This window comes from Rhinopithecus roxellana, chromosome 4, assembly GCF_007565055.1.
Source record: "Rhinopithecus roxellana isolate Shanxi Qingling chromosome 4, ASM756505v1, whole genome shotgun sequence".
In the NCBI taxonomy this organism is placed as follows: Eukaryota; Metazoa; Chordata; class Mammalia; order Primates; family Cercopithecidae; genus Rhinopithecus; species Rhinopithecus roxellana.
Window position 1 is genome coordinate 57,219,014 of NC_044552.1, and position 18,568 is coordinate 57,237,581.

Below are 18,568 nucleotides of genomic sequence, written 5' to 3' on the forward strand. Positions count from 1 at the left end.
TGGTGCCATTCGCTACACTTTCAGTTAAAAGCTGTATTCTAATATGTTAAAGAGAACTACTTAACATTCTTCCATGAAAGAATATAGGCCCTGGAGGCTGGGTGCGGTGGCTCACGCCTGTGATCTCGGCACTTGGGAGGCCGAGGTGGGTGGATCACCTGAGGTCAGGAGTTCGAGACCAACCTGGTCAACACAGTGAAACCCCATCTCTACTAAAAAAAAAAAAAACTAGCTGGGTGAGGTGGCTGGCGCCTATAGTCCCAGCTACTCAGGAGGCTGAGGCAGGAGAATGGCATAAACCTGGGAGGCGGAGCTTGCAGTGAGCTGAGATCCGGCCACTGCACTCCAGCCTGGGTGACAGAGTGAGATTCCGTCTCAAAAAAAAAAAAAAAATACAAAAATTAGCTGGGTATGGTGGTGAGTGCCTGTAATTCCAGCTACTCCACAGGCTGAGACAGGAGAATCACTTGAACCCAGGAAGCGGAGGTTGCACTGACCCAAGATGGTGCTACTGCAGTCTAGCCTAGGCCACAAGAGTGAAAACCCATCTCAAAATACATAAATAAATAAATAAATAAATAATTAAATAAATAAATAAATAATAATAATAATGATAATAAAAAAACAATAAGAAGAATATAGGCCCTGAAAACATTGAGCTAATTTGTTTAGAGTGTCATTTCTTGCTCTAAGTCATGAGCCAAACATCTCAAGGAAAAGACTACAAGTTTAACCCAAGTTTAATATTGCCTCTTTCTCTGCTCAGAAATCACTACTTCATCTTAGATATTAGGTATATGGATAACTACCGAACCTGTACCTGTGAAATTGTCCCAATTTAGAGGTAAGAGAAAGGGGTATCTTAATAGTCCTCCTTGGGAAGAAACTGTCTTCAGAAAAATACTGTGATAAACACCTAGAAAGCAATTGAGACTCAGACCTCTAAGAGAGTAGAGGTCTCATGCATAAAGTGAGGGGTGGAATATGTTTGTTACCCCCATAGATAGAGGAGCCAACGGGAGAAGAGTGGAGATTACAGGGAAGAAGGGAAGAGAGGTCAGCGAGATGGTGGGTAGCTGGCACTAGAGAAGGTGGGAGTCTGTGGAACGCTCAGCAAAGAGGTGGTCAAAATATCCCAATAGAATCATAACATCCACCCTTCCAATCACAACTTGGTTATTTTTCTGGTTGTAAATATGACTTTAGTCACTCCTTTACTCCCAAACTTTAGGTTCACGTTTACTGGGTGTGTGGTGAAATTCAAAAAAGGGCTGTTTTTCTTTTGTACCAATCTAGAGCCACACAGACACAACATACTAGGAATCTGGCAGTTCTATGGGTTGACCGGGCCAGGAGAATATAAAAATCCTTAGGAATTCCCAGGCACCCTGAGGTGGGCTCTGAACTTCCACAAGCTGGGGTAAAGCAATTTTATCTAGAATTTTGATAGACCAGGATTCACAGCAGGCATTTGGTTTATGCTTCGTTCTGAAACCCCCATCTGACTTGGGTCAGTTCTTCCGTCCCCTCAAATGTTCCTGTGGTTGTCACCCCACTTTTCAGTATCTCCCTGGGTAAAATTAGGTAAAAATCAAATTGAAGCATTTTAGCCAGAGCATAGACTACACTTCTGTCTCAGGAGGGCAATACAGCTATTTGGCATGATGTGAGCCTAATTCTGGCCTAGGGAGGTACGACAAGAACCTTCTGCAGTAAAGCTTGCTTGTCGACTTGTTGATGACAAAGCTTTGTCTATGGGTGTTGTCTGAGAAGGAGGTTTCAGGCCTTTATCACCTGTTATGATGTTGTTCTGAGTACTCTGTGAAAGCTGGGACCTAGGTGAGTGGATGGGACTTGGGGGTTGTGGATGGAAAAGAGACTGCTTAACTGTTGCTGGTCTACTTCTGTGATAATGATGTTAACAAGGAAATTCTGTTGCTGGCTTGCATCAGATGTGTTATTTGTGTTAACTAAATAAAGAGGGGATAAATGCTGACAGATTTTTTATTGTTCTCATCAGTACAGAGGTGTAACAGGACTTTACCTCCATGTGTCCTTATTCTACTTAGAACCACTATTTCTTCTACCAGAAAATTGGGGATGGGAATGCATGTGTTGGTGGGGGCTGGGGGTCACCAGAGCATAAGGTAACAGCATGGGATGCAGAGACAGAAGATCTAAATTCTAAGTCTGTCTCTGACACTAATGCTGCTTGTGACCTTGGTTAAGCCTTTCAACTTTAATACTAGATATTTGGAACAAATGATCACCAGCTGCACCCCCCACCCACCCTTTGCTCTAACATTATTTGATTCTGATTTTCTCCTGGCGTGGATGACCCTTAGTACATATTTGTCTAGTGGTTTTGGCATTGTGACTGTTCACTAATTTCCTTGATAAATTCTGAGGAAATTATCTCTACAATCAGAGGTAAAAATGAGGGAAACTTTTTTGGGAGTCAAAGGAAAAGCTGAAGCACTGAAAATAGCATAGAATGATGGAATTTGGATGGGAGATGGTGTTGTGAGGACAGGGCTTTGCAGTCCCAAGCTAGGATTCTGCCTGATGTTTGCAGATCAACCTCGCTGTTACTGCAGTATACAGTACCCACCAGTGCAGAGCGCCCGCACCCAGGATGCACTGGTAAAGAAGCAGAGGTTAAAACAGGAGTGACTGCCCAGCGTACATGGACAAAATGACATGTGTACATTGAGAGGAGAAGTGTAGCTTCCTTCTAAATAGATTCCCTCCTAGGCCAAGACAAGAAAGAATGCCATGTCCTCAAATACCTGCTCTTCTCCATGGGACTGGGTTGGAGGGGACTGAGGGAGGAAGAGTCAATGACAAGTCGATGACTGAAATTCTGTGCATCACAGCTGAGGCATGTGGTTGACATATGTCATGCCATGGGGATCAGAAATGACTTCCTGCTACGTAGACAGCATGTCATCTCTAAGAATTGAAAGTGGAATATGAAGGCTGTGGATGGCTCACAGGCCATTGGTGGTCAGCACTCTCCAAGAATAGATCAATAAGGGTCAAGAGAGAAGTGTGGATGACACCTCAATGAACCATACCTCAAATCCTCACTGTCCCCCCTCACCAGAGGTGCTGTCTCTTCCTCTTCCAGGAGATGGCAGAGGGGGTAGTGCTAGGAATAGAGTCCAGAAAAGGGTCCCACTTGGAGGGTGACTTGGATTTCTGGCAGAAGCTGGGGCCATCACTGAAGTCATAAGAAGTGCTGGAAGGGAGCTGTCAACTGTGTCCAGCTGGCTCAAAAGATGGAAACTTTGCAATCTTCCATAGCAAAACAACATCAATGTCTGAGAGACGCATGTACAAAGAAGGTGTAATAACACCGTCTATTGGTGGAAAGGGTGCAGTAGCAGTAAGTGCAAATAAAATCTGGGTGGCTGCAGCTAAGCACAAATATGACCAATTCCATTAGTGGAGGCTCTGCCAAAATATACACACCCGAGATAAGAATAAGACCATTTGTATACTATGAAACTGCCCAGTTATTTGCCAGTTCCTTCCTTGCATAAGGACAGGTCAGTGCCAAAGGAGAACTTTCTTGGCCTCAATGTAGAAATACCAAAAGAGAGCTGGGTCAAAAGGGTTACCCTTGGGTCAAAAGGGTTACCAACATCTGGTTATGGATTAAAAAATAAGAGAAAATTTATAAAAGCAGGGCTTACCCTGCCAAGATGTGGAGTTAGGAGAATTTCGCAAGTTGAACTAATATGTACTTTAGCTATGCTGGCCAGGGCTGTGGCATTAATAACTTCACTTGTGCATTGCACTTTCAAATACTCCTCTGCAATGAATCAGTTAAGCAGGCAACAGAGTTTTGCTCTTGTCGCCCAGGCTGGAGTGCAATGGCGCAATCTGGGCTCACTGCAACCTCTGCCTCTCAGATTCAAGCGATTCTTCTGCCTCGGCCTCCTGAGTAGCTGGGATTACAGGCACCAGCAAACACTCCCTGCTAATTTTTGTATTTTTTAGTAGAGATAGGGTTTCACCATGTTGGCCAGGCTGGTTTCGAACTCCTGACCTCAAGTGATCCACCTGCCTCAGCCTCCCAAAGTGCTGGGATTACAGGCATGAGCCACTGCACTCAACTTGGGAGCTTACCTTCTAGTGCAGGGATGCAAGGTGGATACATCCAGCAAAATGTAAAAGTGTAATATAGTGTACCAGAGATGATATGGAAAACTAAAGCAAGTGGGGGTGACGTGGAGGTATGAAATGTAAGACATGGCTATCAATGAAGGCCTCACTAAGACAGCAATATTGGGGCAAAAGTGAGAATGAGGTGACGGAGTGAGTCTTGAGGAAATCTGTACAAAGAGCATCCCTGGAAGGCAGAGAGAACAGCAAGTATGAAGACCCTGAAATGCAAGACTGCCTGGTCTGCAAGAAGGCCAGTGTGCCTGCAATAGCATGAACAATGGGGACAGAAGGTGGTGCAGATCATGTAGGTCTCACTGGCTGTTGAAAGGACTTGTGCTCTGACTGCAGGAGATGAGTTGAGCACAGGTGGACTTTATATAACTTGTATTTTATAAAGACCATTCTAGCTGCAGTTTTCAAAACAGACTATAAAGGGCAAGAGGAGATGCACAGAGACAGGGAAGACACTGGTAATTATCCAGTCAAGAGACAGTGATGGCTTGGTTGAGAATGACAGCAGCAGAAGGGGTAAGAAGTGCCAGATTATGCATATATTTTGAAAATAGAGCTAACAAGATTTGATGGCAAATTAAATGTAAAGTGTGCAAGGGAGGACTCAAAGATGACTCTCAGGGTTTTGATCTGGGTAACTGGAAGGATGGAGATGCCCTTTGCTAATATGGGAGAGACTGGTGGTATAGCTAGTTTGGGAGGGATGATCGGGAGTTTAGTTTGGGACATGTTCTGTTGGAGGGCCTACTGAACAACTGAATGGAGATATCAAGTAGGCAGTTGATTACATGAGTCAGGAATTCAGATGAGAGGTCTGTGATAGAGATAGACATTTGGAAGTCATCAGCAAAAAGATTTAAGCCAAAACTAGTAGAGATCACCTGGGAAATAAGTGTCAACAGAGAAGGGTTTCAAAGACTGAGCTGTGAGACACTCTTATGTTAAGAGGAGGGACCAGCAATGGAAAATGAAATGGAGAGTTTAATTTCACTTGCTTTTATTGATAACCCACTATATACCAGCACTATAATAGGAGCTGGGCATAACATAAATGAGACCAGTGTCTGCCTTCAAGGTGCTCCATTCAAACAAATGGATTTTGTTTGAATGCAGTGTGGTAACTTCAAAAAGACATGCATCTGGCAGTGTGGGATCAGGGAAAAGAAATACTTGGCTCAGACTGGGAGAAATAGGAGAGTCCTTGGAAGAAATAACACTTGGAACTTAAAAGGAGACTAAATGTTACCTGTGTGAAGAAAGGAGAAGGGCAGAGTGAAAGAAGGGCAGAAGTGAAACAGCTGGGAACATGCTGGAAAATACGTATTTATTTGGTGCTGAAATTTCTTCATGAGAAAGTAGGAGCTTTGTCTCTAATGAGACTGTACCTTACAGTCATGAGAGATATTTCATATTAAGAAACACAGATAACCTGACTGGTGAATTATTCTGACTACATTTGCAGTTTGGTTGAAGAAGTTTGGGTTCAGCCACCAACACCAACGTTTTAGAATTCGGGAAAACGGCCTCTGTGACAGTCAATTCCAGCCGTAGCTATGACAGGGCAGGGTCTCTCCATCCACAGTTCATTCTGGGTTGCTGCTGGGGCCATATGGTGGTTCCATTTTTTATTTGCTTTTGTTTTCATTGTAATGTGTGTGCAGCGAGCACACAGTGTTCCTAACAACAAGCAGGGAACTGTGGGCGAGAAGAATTGCTCCTCAGAGAAGGAAAGGGACAGCCACTTTGACAACGCCCATTCCATATTAGAGAGCCTGCTGCACCCAACAACCAAAACACAAGCAGGAAAACAGGCAGCATTTGCCCAGGAACTGTGTCTCTCAGCAGGCTGTTTCTTAAGTCAGGGTGTATCCAATCCAAGCTATAGACTACAGTTGAGAATCAGTGTCTAGAAGTGGAATAATAACATTTTGAAGTTCATCCTCTTCTTGCCCAAATACTCTGATCTCAAGCCTAAGTCCCGCTGGTGGTTGCTGACTTGCCCTAGTCTGATAGCATGACAAGAAGGGAAGACAGCTGGAGGGGAGAGAGGATGAACTTCGAGGCACTGGAGCCCAGGGCTCCAGAGAACAATGAACAGTTACTAAACTCTTCCTCTTCAGTTTCAGCAGAGTCTGTAAACTCAGTACTATTATCATCCCACTTTCACACATAATAAAACTGAATCTCGGGGCCAGGAGCAGTGGCTCATGCCTGTAATCCCAGCACTTTGGGAGGCTGAGTCAGGGGATTACCTGAGGTCAGGAGTTTGAGACCAGCCTGACCAACATGGAGAGACCCCGTCTCTATTAAAAAAAAAATACAGAAATTAGCCAGATGTGCTGGTAGGCACCTATAGTCCCAGCTACTTGGAAGCCTGGGGCAAGAGAATCACTTGAACCCAGGAGGAAGAGGTTGCAGCGAGCCAAGATCGCGCCACTGGACTCTAGCCTGGGCGACAGAGCGAGACTCCATCTAAAAACAAAACAACATTGAATCTCAATAGGGTCAAGTAATGTGTAAGAATCGCTTGAACCCGGGAGGAAGAGGTTGCAGTGTGCCAAGATCACACCACTGGGCTCTAGCCTGGGCAACAGAGTGAGACTCTGTCTAAAAACAAAACAATATTGAATCTCAATAGGGTCAAGTAATGTGTACGTGGCCACATAAAATTGGTGGGACTAAAGCGTCAATTCCTACAGTCTGACTCCAGAGTCCTTTCTTTGACACTATGAGGAATTCTCTGAAGTTACTCTTGGGACTACCTGCATTCGACTCACCTGAAGCATTTATTTCCAATGCCGATTCCAGGCCATTCATCAAATTTTCTGTGGGCAGAGCTCCAGAGTAGAGAGTCAAACAGCATTCTCCATCTGTGTTCTGACCTTGGGAAGGTTTCTCCTTGGGCCTCAGTTTCCTCTCTTGTAAAATGAGGATCAGTGGGGTCACTTCCAGTTCAAAAAAGAGCTGACTATATCATCTTTAAACCCAACAACCTGAATGCAGCCTGCCAACCAGGCCTTTACCATATATCTCATTATCTTTAAATATCCGTGTTACCGAGTGGTATTTTAAGTACCACTAAATTTATAGTTTGATACACAAATACTCACGGAGTTTCCCTGGAAACCTAGGAGAACTGGACATCCCTCCAATGTGGCATTTTTAAGGTACAGCCCTCCCACGGGGGAGGACTAAACAACTTCCTTAGATCTCTTCTCTTCTGCGGATTCTTTTATTCTCTGCTTTCTTGGCACTGCTAAAGACAAAGAATTCATCGCTTATCTTAATTTTCCTTCCACTCTGAAATTACAATCTAATTTAGTGGTCATCTTTTAAGTTGAAACCAGGCATCTTGTACCTCTCATTAGCTCTAACCTATGTTTGGTTTGCTCTGGTTTTGCTTTTCTGATTTTTTTCTTTGGAGAAAGGAAAGTGAGAACTAGGGGCATTGACTAAACAAGTCTGTCCACTTGGTGGAGAGGTTTCCAGATAAGAAGGATCTGAAGGACTTCCCATGGGCGTGAGGGAAATTGCACACGCCATCCGGGGAAGAGGACCAGGAAATCACTTTTTGTTTTTAAAACAGCAGCGCGGCTCTCAGGGATGACTCTGTGAGGCTGGGAGGATCATAGCTGGGGGAGGCCTCAGTGAGGCTGAGCGTGAAAGCGGAGCTGCCAGTCCTGCCTGAAAACACGAAATGAGTCTTGCTTGGTTCTCCCTTCACTGGGCGTGAGGCCCCCTGCCCAGGAGGCCCAGGACAAATGGCCCCATAGTGGAAACTGGGAAGCTTTTAGGCATCTGATCAGAGCAGGAGCCAGCCGGGGGACCGCAGTGCTGGACAGGTAACAGACATTTCTCCTACTACGGTCTGTCGCTCTGTCTCCCTTTGTAGCAAGAGATCAGGGGCTCCTAAATCACTTCTCTTAAGACATCTTCCACTTACGATCCTCTTTGCCTGCTATTCTTTTGCGTAGCTATGATATGTATGTTGGGAAGGTAAAGTACATCCAGTCAAGACTGTTGTGCACACTGTTGGTCCAGTTAATGAGACTATGTTAAAGGAGATGAAGTATCGAGCAACTAACTAGCTGGGATCCTTTAGGATTTTCTTTATAACAGACCTTTTTTTTTTTTTTTTTTCCCAAACAAGTTCTCTCATCCTTAAACCAGAAAATACTATAAAAACCAATGCATTCCTGAGCTACTGAGCTGCTGCTCTTTCCAAGAGCATTTCAGGGCCAGGCGGCCATTGCTGTGGTCGGGTTGAAGAAGGAAGAGGCTGCATCCCAGTTGCAGGAGGAGCCCTGGGTATTCGCTCAGCTCCGGGAGAGTCATTCCAAAGGGCAAGGGATGACCTTAGAAATGTAAAATGTAGGCTGCAGCCTCCCACCCAGGACTGAGGGGGAAGGAGTTTGTAGTCAGTGTTAGGAAGGAGGTCAGTAAAAGTGTGGGGGCTTCAGGGCCAGGCCGACTCCTTTTGAAAGGAGCAACTCTATCATGTGCAGTTTGCTTAAACCATGTTTTCTCATACTTCAGAAAGCCAAGCCACACCACTTCACTATAGCAGTTTTTCTTTCATAAAGGGCTAATGTAGTTGGTTTTTCAATGAAGGTTATTTTTGAATTACACAAATAATACTTGACTATATTCCTATCATAAAAGAATAACTCTAAATAGGTTTTATTTTTATTTTTATTTCTTTGAGATGGAGTCTCGCTCTGTCACCCAGGTTGGAGTGCAGTGGCACGATCTTGGTTCATTACAATTTCTGCCTCCTGGGTTCAAGTGATCATCCTGCCTCAGCCTCCTGAGTAACTGGGATTACAGGCACCTGCCACCACACCCTGCTAATTTTTGTATTTTTAGTAGAGATGAGGTTTCATCCATGTTAGCCAGGTTGGTCTCGAACTCCTGACCTCAGATTATTCACCCACCTCGGCCTCCCGAAATGCTGGAATTACAGGCGTGAGTCACTGCAACGGGTCTTCTCTTAACAGTTCTCAATTGCACCCCCAATATACAATCTTTTCCCCTCCCCAAAGATTACTCTATCAATTGTTTTCTGTGTTACCAGTTAAGAGCTTTATTTTCTGTTCTTCTGAGCTCTTAGGACAAGCTGGGGCACAGGAGTACAGTAAATTCTCATTGTCAAGTTCATGTGATGATCCTAAACTCCTTCCTCTCAGTGAAAGGATAAAATGATGCATGGGAAACATGAATAGCACTTTTAACTCTTAGAAAAGTCTAAAAGAGTTTTACTCATGTTTACCATTACTATTTTGTGTTGGTTTTGGCTTTGACAATTAATAATGTTAATAATAACCTCCTAAGGATTAAATTCTAGATTTACCAATTAGTGGTTTGGGGTTTTCCCTTGAAGGCCACCAGAGGTTTCTTATTCTAGAAATGAAAGGGGAGAAAATAAAATAACAGGAAATTAACTAGATAGATAATAGCTAATGTCCCAGAGAAGGTAAAGATAGGAGAGACTGCCCTTTTATTCAGTGGATAATAAATACATTTAACAGATGGGTTCATTTTCCATCTCTTTTAGTCTTCTGTAAAAAGATGGCCTTCCCCTCCGCACCAACAATGTTAAGAGACAGGCAAATAAGGAAAACATCACTGTGAACAAGTTGACACAGCTTATGGAGAGAGTCTTTGGGAAAAAGGTATAAATAAACAATGTCAAATCCAAGAATAATTACAAACACTTTCAGTAGCTATTTCATATTTTCTTGTTCTTTACAGGATTTCTCCACCCCAAACTATAGGGCCATTAGGCCTTGATGATTTTGGATGTTCTGTAAAATTTGCCTGCCTTTGTCCCTTCTCCAGATCTCTGGCTACTCTGATGAATCATTTCTTCCTAGTGCACAGTGTTAGCCACATGAGAGACCTCCACTGAGGTCCTGTAGACTAACACTGCCTCACTCACTGAGTGTGGGTTTATTGACTGTGATATAGTAACCTCACTTACTGTGCTATGGGGTACTTGGGGGCATTTTGGAGCAGTTAAAAAATATCCATGGGGTCCCACCTCCTCAGGTTAATGAGACTAATCTGTCTCCTCCTAAATATTATGCATTCAATCTCTTGTATTTATATGCAACTTTTTAGCTATCAAAAGACTTTTATGCCTCTTCTTTCTCCATGTCACAGGTAAAGCAGGCAACTTATTCTCATCTAATGGAATACAAAAACAAGAGGTTCAGAGGTTAATTTATTTTCCTCACATGGCACAATGAATTTTTTTGGAGGACTGAGATGAGAAGAAACTCAGATTGCTGTCTTTGCAGTCCCATTGTTTTTGTCAGTACTATGAGGATAAAAGTCAAGTGGAATAGAGAATTAACGTGATTGACTGGATTCTGTCAGCTTTGTAGCCACATGGTAGATGTTTTGCTGGGAATCTAAAGTTAGACTAAACTATTGCCTTGTCCAGATATTAGCAGGTTCTGTCACCTGCTGTCCATCAGTGTCACCCTAAGAACTTAACAAAAAGAAAACAATGTCAAGACACTTTGCCAGAGAAACTGAATCAGAATCTCCGAGGACAGGGCCAGGGCATGGTTAGATTTTTTGTTTGTTTGTTGTTTTTAATCTCCAAAGTGATTCTATAAGGCAGCTGGGGTTGAGATTCACTGAGTCTGGGCTGTATGAGATACAGTGGCTACACTGAGAAGCAGAAACAACGGCTGTTTATGAAGCCAAGAAATTAGGGCCAAAAGTGTCAGCAGCAGTGCAGATCATTAGAATTCTGGCTGCTGCTGTTTTTTGGAGGAGCAGACACATCTGCACGTCAGAATGAAGAGATTTCCGACACCTCCAACAATGGTACTGACTTTCCAGTTTTAATTGGAACATCCCTGCTGACTTCACTGTAGATACGTAGGCTCCCTGAGACTTGCAGATTTTACAAAGGCAGATTAAATGTTCTAGATAAACAGGATGTGCTTTTCTAATGCCAGATGACTATCGGATCATACTTTTTGTTCAAGGTCATTTTGCCATGTTGTATCCCAATCCCAAGAGAAAGGGGGAAAAAAGAAATACTAATTATCCTTTGCATGGGCTGCCACTTTCTGGGTTGCACTAAATATGAATAGACAATAAGTCACAGCTGTTTTTTAATTATAACATGTTCCCCTAAAGCCTTTTCCCCACTGACATTTCTTGATACAGTTCAAGTTAGTATCTCTCGTCAGTGCAATGTTTGTCTCCTTCATAGAGAGGGCTACAGAGCCTGTTCAGTATTTATGTCAGTTTCCCCAGGACCTATGAGTTTCTGCACAGAGTAGGTGCTCTAATAAGGATGGTTGAGTTAAATATACATATTAGCTATGGGCACACCATGATTCACAAGTTACTTATCAGCTCAACACTTCAGATCACATGGTGTGACTCTGGTCATGATGGTTAAAATAATTGGAATCTTCCCTATTTCCTAAAAGATAATCGCCAATGTGAAATTTTTAAAATTACAGCCTAGTGGAATCACCTACTGTGGAGTGACTTGCTAAGTGCCGTGGAATTGCAAAGGCCGAGAACTTTTCTTCTTAATCAACTTAGACTCTTAGTGGAAAGCAGGTTACAGGCATTGAGAATTTTAATAACAAACACTTTTTTTGACTGATTTTTTTTAATTGTTATACTTTAAGTTCTGGGGTACATGTGCATGTGCAGATTTGTTACATAGGCATACATGTGCCATGTTGGTTTGCTGCGTCCATCAATTAGTCATTTACATTAGGTATTTCTAAGAAAAAACCAAACACTGCATGTTCTCACTCATAAGTGGGAGTTGAACAATGAGAACGCATGGACACGGGGTGGGGAGCATCACACACATGGGCCTGTGTGTGAGGGTTAGTGGAGGGATAGCATTAGGAGAAATAACAAACAATATTTATCGAGTACTTGCTATGTGCCAGGCACCTTACTCAGTGTTTTATAAAGACGATTGTTAGCCCATTTAGTTGTTCCAATAATCCTATGCCTCAGATAAAATCATACTCCCCATTTTACAGATAGGGGAATCCAGAAAAGTTAAGTAAATTACCTGAGACAAAAAGCCAGCAAATAGAGGCACGTTAGGATTCTATCTCAGGCAGTCTGACTTCAGAATCCATATGCCTAATTGCTGTGCTAGGCACGAAAAACACACAGTGCTGAAAAGTCATCCACATGGCAGGACCAGATGAGTAGCTGAGGAGAGAAATGCAGTGCATGCAGTGGAAAGATATATCTCTGGGGAAGACAAGATAAGAGACAATATGTCATGAAGATCGGAGTTCAGACTTTGGAGACAAACTTGGCCAGTTGCCAAGTGTGTTTATTTAGCCAAAGCTCAGCGTTTGTTTAGCAACGGCTCAGTTTCTTCATCTGTAAAATGAAGATGATGATACTTCTCAAAACACAGGATTATAAGGACTAAATGAGTCTAGTGCATGTGTAGTGCTTAACCTAATGCTTGCCATATGGCAAGTGTCTGGCACACAGCAAGTGCTTGATAAATGATAGCAATTGTTGTTACCGAATGAATAAGCAAGACCTGAAATGATGAGTAAAGCTTAGAAAGGAGAAACAGAGCATTTCAGCTGCCAAGAATAGTGTGAGAAGAAGCTTCAAGGTAGCAATGCATTCCACCAGTATTTTCTGTTAATATTTATGACGAAAGAAGGTACAATAAAAGCTGGGAGTGGGTCAGTTTGTTCTATACCCAAGTGTTATGGGAGAAAAATTGATAGAGCTCATTTTACATTGGGTCATGGTGATCATGCTTGCCTGGTGAATTAGCTTAAATATTCTCTGGGCATTTGCAACATTTAAAGTATTTAAATATGACACGCAGCCACAATTTAGGAAGAATAGTGTTCTGGGCAAATAAATTCCCTGCTGTTGTGTTGGATTATTGATCAGGGAAGAAAGGAGGGAGGGGCCCATTCAGGAGATTATTGCAACCATCTAGATGTAAGATGATAATGTCCGAACCAATGTGGTGGCCCAATGTCCAAACCAGTGTGGTGAGATGACAATATCCAAACCGATGAGGGGCTCTGAGCACATCAGCAGCAGGTAACATGACTTAGTGCCTGGTCGAATTGCTGCTTCTACTTCCGCACCACTTCTTTTGTCCAAGGACACCTGTGAAGCTGTGAGCCTAGGAAACTGGAGAATGAAGCCAAGAGTTGGCAAATCTGGGAAGGGATGACTTAGGAGAGAGCAGTGGGAGAGGAGACAAATTCAGTTTTCGATGATCTGAATTTACACTCAAGTGGAAATAGTATAGTTGAAAAGGCTTGCCTAATATCTAGCAAAGAGGGGAAATAGGAATGCAGAGGAAAGAGATATCTTTGGGGACAAGAAAAGAAGCAATATGCCATAAAGGTCAGAGACTGGAAATACAGTTCTGGGAGTTCTCACATAAACTGATAATTAAAACTATGGAAGTGGATGAGCTCACTATGAGAAGGTGTCAAGAGAGAAGAGCTGTAGTCCCAGGAGAGGTATCTGGCAGGGCACACAGTGAGGCAGCTGCAGGATGATGAGGATGGGAGCATAGGAGGAGAAAAGGCATAAGCTCTGGAGCCTTGAGAACCAGGAAAGGGAAAGGGAGCCCTGCAGAGGAGGAGGCCATGCACAAATGGAGCAGGTACCCACCGCAGGCCAGGGAAAGTGAGGACTGGGGCAAATGTTATGGGTTTGCCTCTACAGAATACTTTTCATAATGAGGTGAGGACTAAAGTCAAACTGTCCAGAGTAAGGAAATCTTGAACTAGCAAGCACTTCTCAGGGTACTGTATTTCTTGGGGTTGAGGGTGGGGGGATAAAGTAATACTTGTTGTTTTTTTTTTTTTTCTTTCTAAGTAGTACACACATTATATGGCCAAAATCTAACAAAATCCCTAGAGAAGGAAATGAAGATTCAGAAGAGAAGTAACGGGCTAAGGACAGCAAAGCCATTTCTCAGAGAGATGGAATGGATGGGGGCCATAAAGGGAGGAAGTGCAGAAGCCTAAGGTGGCCCTGGCAGTTACTGTAATGTTGGAATATTTTAAGTCACATTGCGAATAGCTGCTTCCTCCAGCCCCTGGATTGCCTCCCCAACTCTGCCTTAGCCATCCACTCCCTTTCCTGGGATCCTCCACAGACTTCCCTATGATCCAGCAATGACACTGCTAAGGTCTGGCACAGCAGGAGACCCCCAGGCCCTGCTCCTGCACAGTGGACAGAGATTGTTCTGATTGGTCCATTATTGTTATTATTATTAAAATAGTCAAATATTATTTTGGATCTTACCTGATACATGGTAGAACCACAGAACTGTGAGACTTGAGAACAACCTAATGTAAAATGAGCTTTGCCAATTTTTCTCCCATAACATTTGAATATACAACAAACTGGGCTGGGTGCAGTGGTTCACGCCTGTAACCCCAGCATTTTGGGAGGCCGAGGCGGGTGTATCACTTGAGGTCAGGAGTTCGAGACCAGCCTGGCCAATATGGTGAAACCCCATCTCTACTAAAAATACAAAAATCAGCCGGGCATGGTGGCATGTACCTGTAGTCCCAGCTACTTGGGAGGCTGAGGCAGGAGAATCGCTTGAAACCCGGAGGCAGAGGTTGCAGTGAGCCAAGATCATGCCATTGCACTCCAGCCTGGGTGTCGCAGTGAGATTCCGTCTCAAAAAAAAAAAAGCAACAACAAAACTGACTCATTCCACAGGGCTTCCCTCTGTCTGCAATTGGAATGCACCGCTGGCATTGTTTTGCCAGGGCTCAGGGAAACCCCTCCACATGGTGAATTAATGCAAGACAGACTAGATAAGAGCAGTTAGGAACTCAATGTTTTCATACAGATGGCAATCTTTTGCTTAAAGGCTAAGACCCACAGTGACTTAACAACAAGAAAAGACGGATAAAAGGTTATCAACGCCACCCACATGTGCAGTGTGTTTTGGAAAACTTGATCCCATTGTGTACAAACAAATGTTCCCCTGTAATCTGATAGTACTGAACTGCCGTGACACAATGCTACTGCAGGGCCTGATTTCAAGGCAATGGAAAATTAAATAAAAAAAAAAATATCTTCAAGGCAGTTCTTTAATTGGTATTGTGTCCCATGTTTGTGTTAAATAAATATTTAGCTTATATTTTTGTTTGTGCAAGAGATGAATCATCTAATCAAATAAGGTCAGCAAAGATAAGTCTTACCACCTCTACAACTGAAAATACAGATTTATGAAGGCAGGCTCTTAAAGTTACACTTAAGGGTTTTTAATCTGTACTTCTACAGTTCAGGGAGTAGGTTACTGATGACATTCTATCCTTATTGCAACTCTGTATCTCATGGAGATGAGCAGAGTAATAATCACAATAAAATTTGCAATGATAGTCCTCCTGAAAGTTGGCATTGCCATCTATCATCCACCATTAAGAGTAACTCTGTTCTTTAGTAGTAGAATGCTTATATGTGCTCATCTCCTTTCAGGTTCATTTAGTCTCTATTTTGATAAGTGTATGTTTGCAAAAGGGCGGCCTGAGCATAGTCTGTATCCCAGAACACAAGGTTTGGGGGACATTAGGGTATATGCCCTTGACTTTTTTCAAAGGTTACAATGGTGTGTCTAGTTAGCCAGCTACAGGCCAAGGTTTAGTAAGAGGCATGATTTCCCTTGATATTGTACTAATACACTTAGTTCCTTTCTTAAAGAGAAAGCTATGTGTATAACATCACCTACTGTGTGGACGTGAAAGCTAAGCAGCTTACATGTGGGAAGAACCTTCACCCTCTACTTCAGTTTACAAACAGATTTCGTGGGTGTCATGTACTCACCAACTCTTCCCAATACAATTTCCATCCAACCATCCCAATGGGATTTCCTTTGCTAAGAGCATACCATGTCTCCAAATCCAATGAGTAATATCAGTCTCCTCCTTAATGGACTTCTTGGCACCACTGGACATAGTTGACCATCCCCTTCTTCTTCCTTCTTCTTCTTCTTCTTTTTTTTTTTTTTTTTTTTTTTTGAGATGGAGTTTCACTTTTGTTGCCGAGGCTAGAGGGCAATGGAGTGATCTCGGTTCACTTCAATCTCCACCTCCTGGGTTCAAGCAATTCTCTTGCCTCAGCCTCCTGAGTAGCTGAGATTACAGGTGTCTATCACCATGCCCGGCTGATTTTTGTATTTTTAGTAGAGACGGGGTTTCACCATGTTAGGCAAGGCTGGTCTCATACTCCAGACGTCTGGTGATCCACCCCTCTTGGCCTTCCAAAGTGCCGGGATTATAGATGTGAGACACCGTTCCCGGCCCCCTTCTTCTTAAAACTTGACTTTCCCTGGTTTCCTTGATTCTACTAGCCTTGTTTCTCTCCTGTTCCTGCCTCTCTGGTTTCATTCCTGTCTCTGGTGGTTAGCGACTATGTAGAGCTGGTGATGGGAGCACTAAGAAGAATTTACTGAGACAGTTGTAGGTAAAGAAAGGCAGATTTATTAGAAAAAGTATGAAAATATGTTGCAAGGATGCCATCGACAGGCCAGCAAAAAGAAGCTGACTGTAACGAGACACAGTCTTGCTAGGGATTTTATAGAATGTTGCTTCTATTGTGTGCTGAACAGGGCTTTGTGTAGTACTGACAATGCCAAGGTTGCAGTGAGCTAACTTGCGTTTTTTTTAATCAGCCAAGGGTCTGGTCATAAGTTGGGCACAGGAAGATTGTGAGTTATTTGTACAGGAAAGCTATGTGTTCATGGACCATGAAGAAGGGCAGACTTATAGCTTATCTGCTTTTGATTTTTGCTGTCCCCTGGTCCTGCCAGCCTGATTCTTTTTCCCTAATTAGGACTTCCCAATTTCCAATCATCTCGGCTTTATCATCTTTCTTAACTGGATCTTTGATTGTTAGAATTCTGTAGGACTTGTTCCTACGCCTCCTTATCTACTCTTTATTGCCTCCCTAATCAATCTTACCTAATGCTATTGTTGCAATGACAAGTCCTCCCCACCCTGGCCTCTGCTCACCTCACCAGCTCTGCCTTGTACCCTTCACCTGCTCTCTTTTCATGTTCCAGCCACTCTGGACTGCTTGCAGCTCCTCAGATGCGTCATGCTCTTTCTTTACCTCAGGGCCTTTTCACATGATCTTTTTTTTCCACCTAGAACCATCTTCTTCCCCTTCTTCCAAAGTGCCCTGTTGTTTTTAGCTAACTCCAGCTTATGCTTTAGGTTTCAGCTCAATTAAATACTTCCCCTGGAATATCTTCCACAAATCCCTAAGACTAGGTCATGTCCTTCTGGTATAGCCTTTTGTAAACAGTTCAGTGCAATGGTTAAAGGGATGGGCTCTCGAGTTAGACTTTCTAGGTTCAAATCCTGGCTCTGTCACTTACTAGCTGTGTGATCTCAGACAAGTTATTTAACCACTCAGTGGCTCAGTTAATTTTATATCATACTAGATCTGTACCCTTTAATTGGATATCATACTGGAACCACCCCATTAGGATCGTAAAGATTAAGTGATTTAATATTGTCAATGCTGGGTTTAGTGCCTGACACATAGTAAGTCCTCAACAAATATTAATATTATGATTATTCTTCTCGGTAGCACTTTCACATAGTTAAACAATGAATTGAATAATTCATTCTTTAATAATGTTAATCTACTCCATTAGACTTTAAGCTTCATGGAGACAGGGACCATTGTCTTGTTTACTGCTACTTCCCCTTCACTCAGTAGAACTCTTAACATATAACAGGACTTATTAAATCTTTTTCCAGTAAAGGAATACACAAATGAATAGATAAGGGAATAAATAGATTTACTTTGTGCAATAGTCATAACAATACATATAATACAAGCAGGAAGGCTGAGGGCCTAGACTAAGTGTGTGTAGGTGTTCAGGGGAAATAGAGACTATTTATAACTGGATAGATCAGGAAACCTTCATCTGCGAGGGAGCCCTACTGCCTGGGCATTGAAGGATGGGTAGAATCTGAATATGCAGTGATTGTGTGGGTTAAGGGACGGGAAAAGATGGAGATTAATAAACCAAATAAATGACAGGGTTATTTTGGTTTTGCGAAACACAGAAAAATTGTTTGGCAGTAATTACTCCTGTCCACCCTCAAAATTAATTCTCAAAGATTGACTTGGCATTTTTACTTTTGCATGAGCACTGGAAAATCTCTTGCACTATTTTAACTTATGAAAAAGCAACTGACTTTGGTAACGAAAATATTATAGATGCTTATTACATATGCTCACTCTTATAAATAAAGTCCAGGTTGTAGAGAGCCTTGAGGATCAGTGAAAGTGATTTCCTTTATTCTGAAAGCAGGGAAAAATTGAACAGGGAATGTTGTGAGAAGAGTACTTTAGG

General features: G+C 42.7%; 1 protein-coding gene across 5 annotated transcripts in view; it reads left to right on the plus strand.

The window, feature by feature from the left end:
* The window catches only part of ADGRF5 (adhesion G protein-coupled receptor F5), a 103,392-nt gene that overhangs the window by 25,324 nt on the left and 59,500 nt on the right, over window positions 1-18,568 (plus strand). For 2 of the 5 annotated variants that reach the window (XM_010356505.2, XM_010356507.2), the window contains exon 1: window positions 7,726-8,027. The exons of 2 other annotated variants lie outside the window; for them this stretch is intronic. The gene's annotated coding sequence lies outside the window, so the exon portion shown is untranslated. Of the gene's footprint in view, window positions 1-7,725; window positions 8,028-9,739; window positions 9,858-18,568 lie in introns of those variants that run through there. One more of the 5 variants, XM_030929356.1, reaches the window with a different exon arrangement.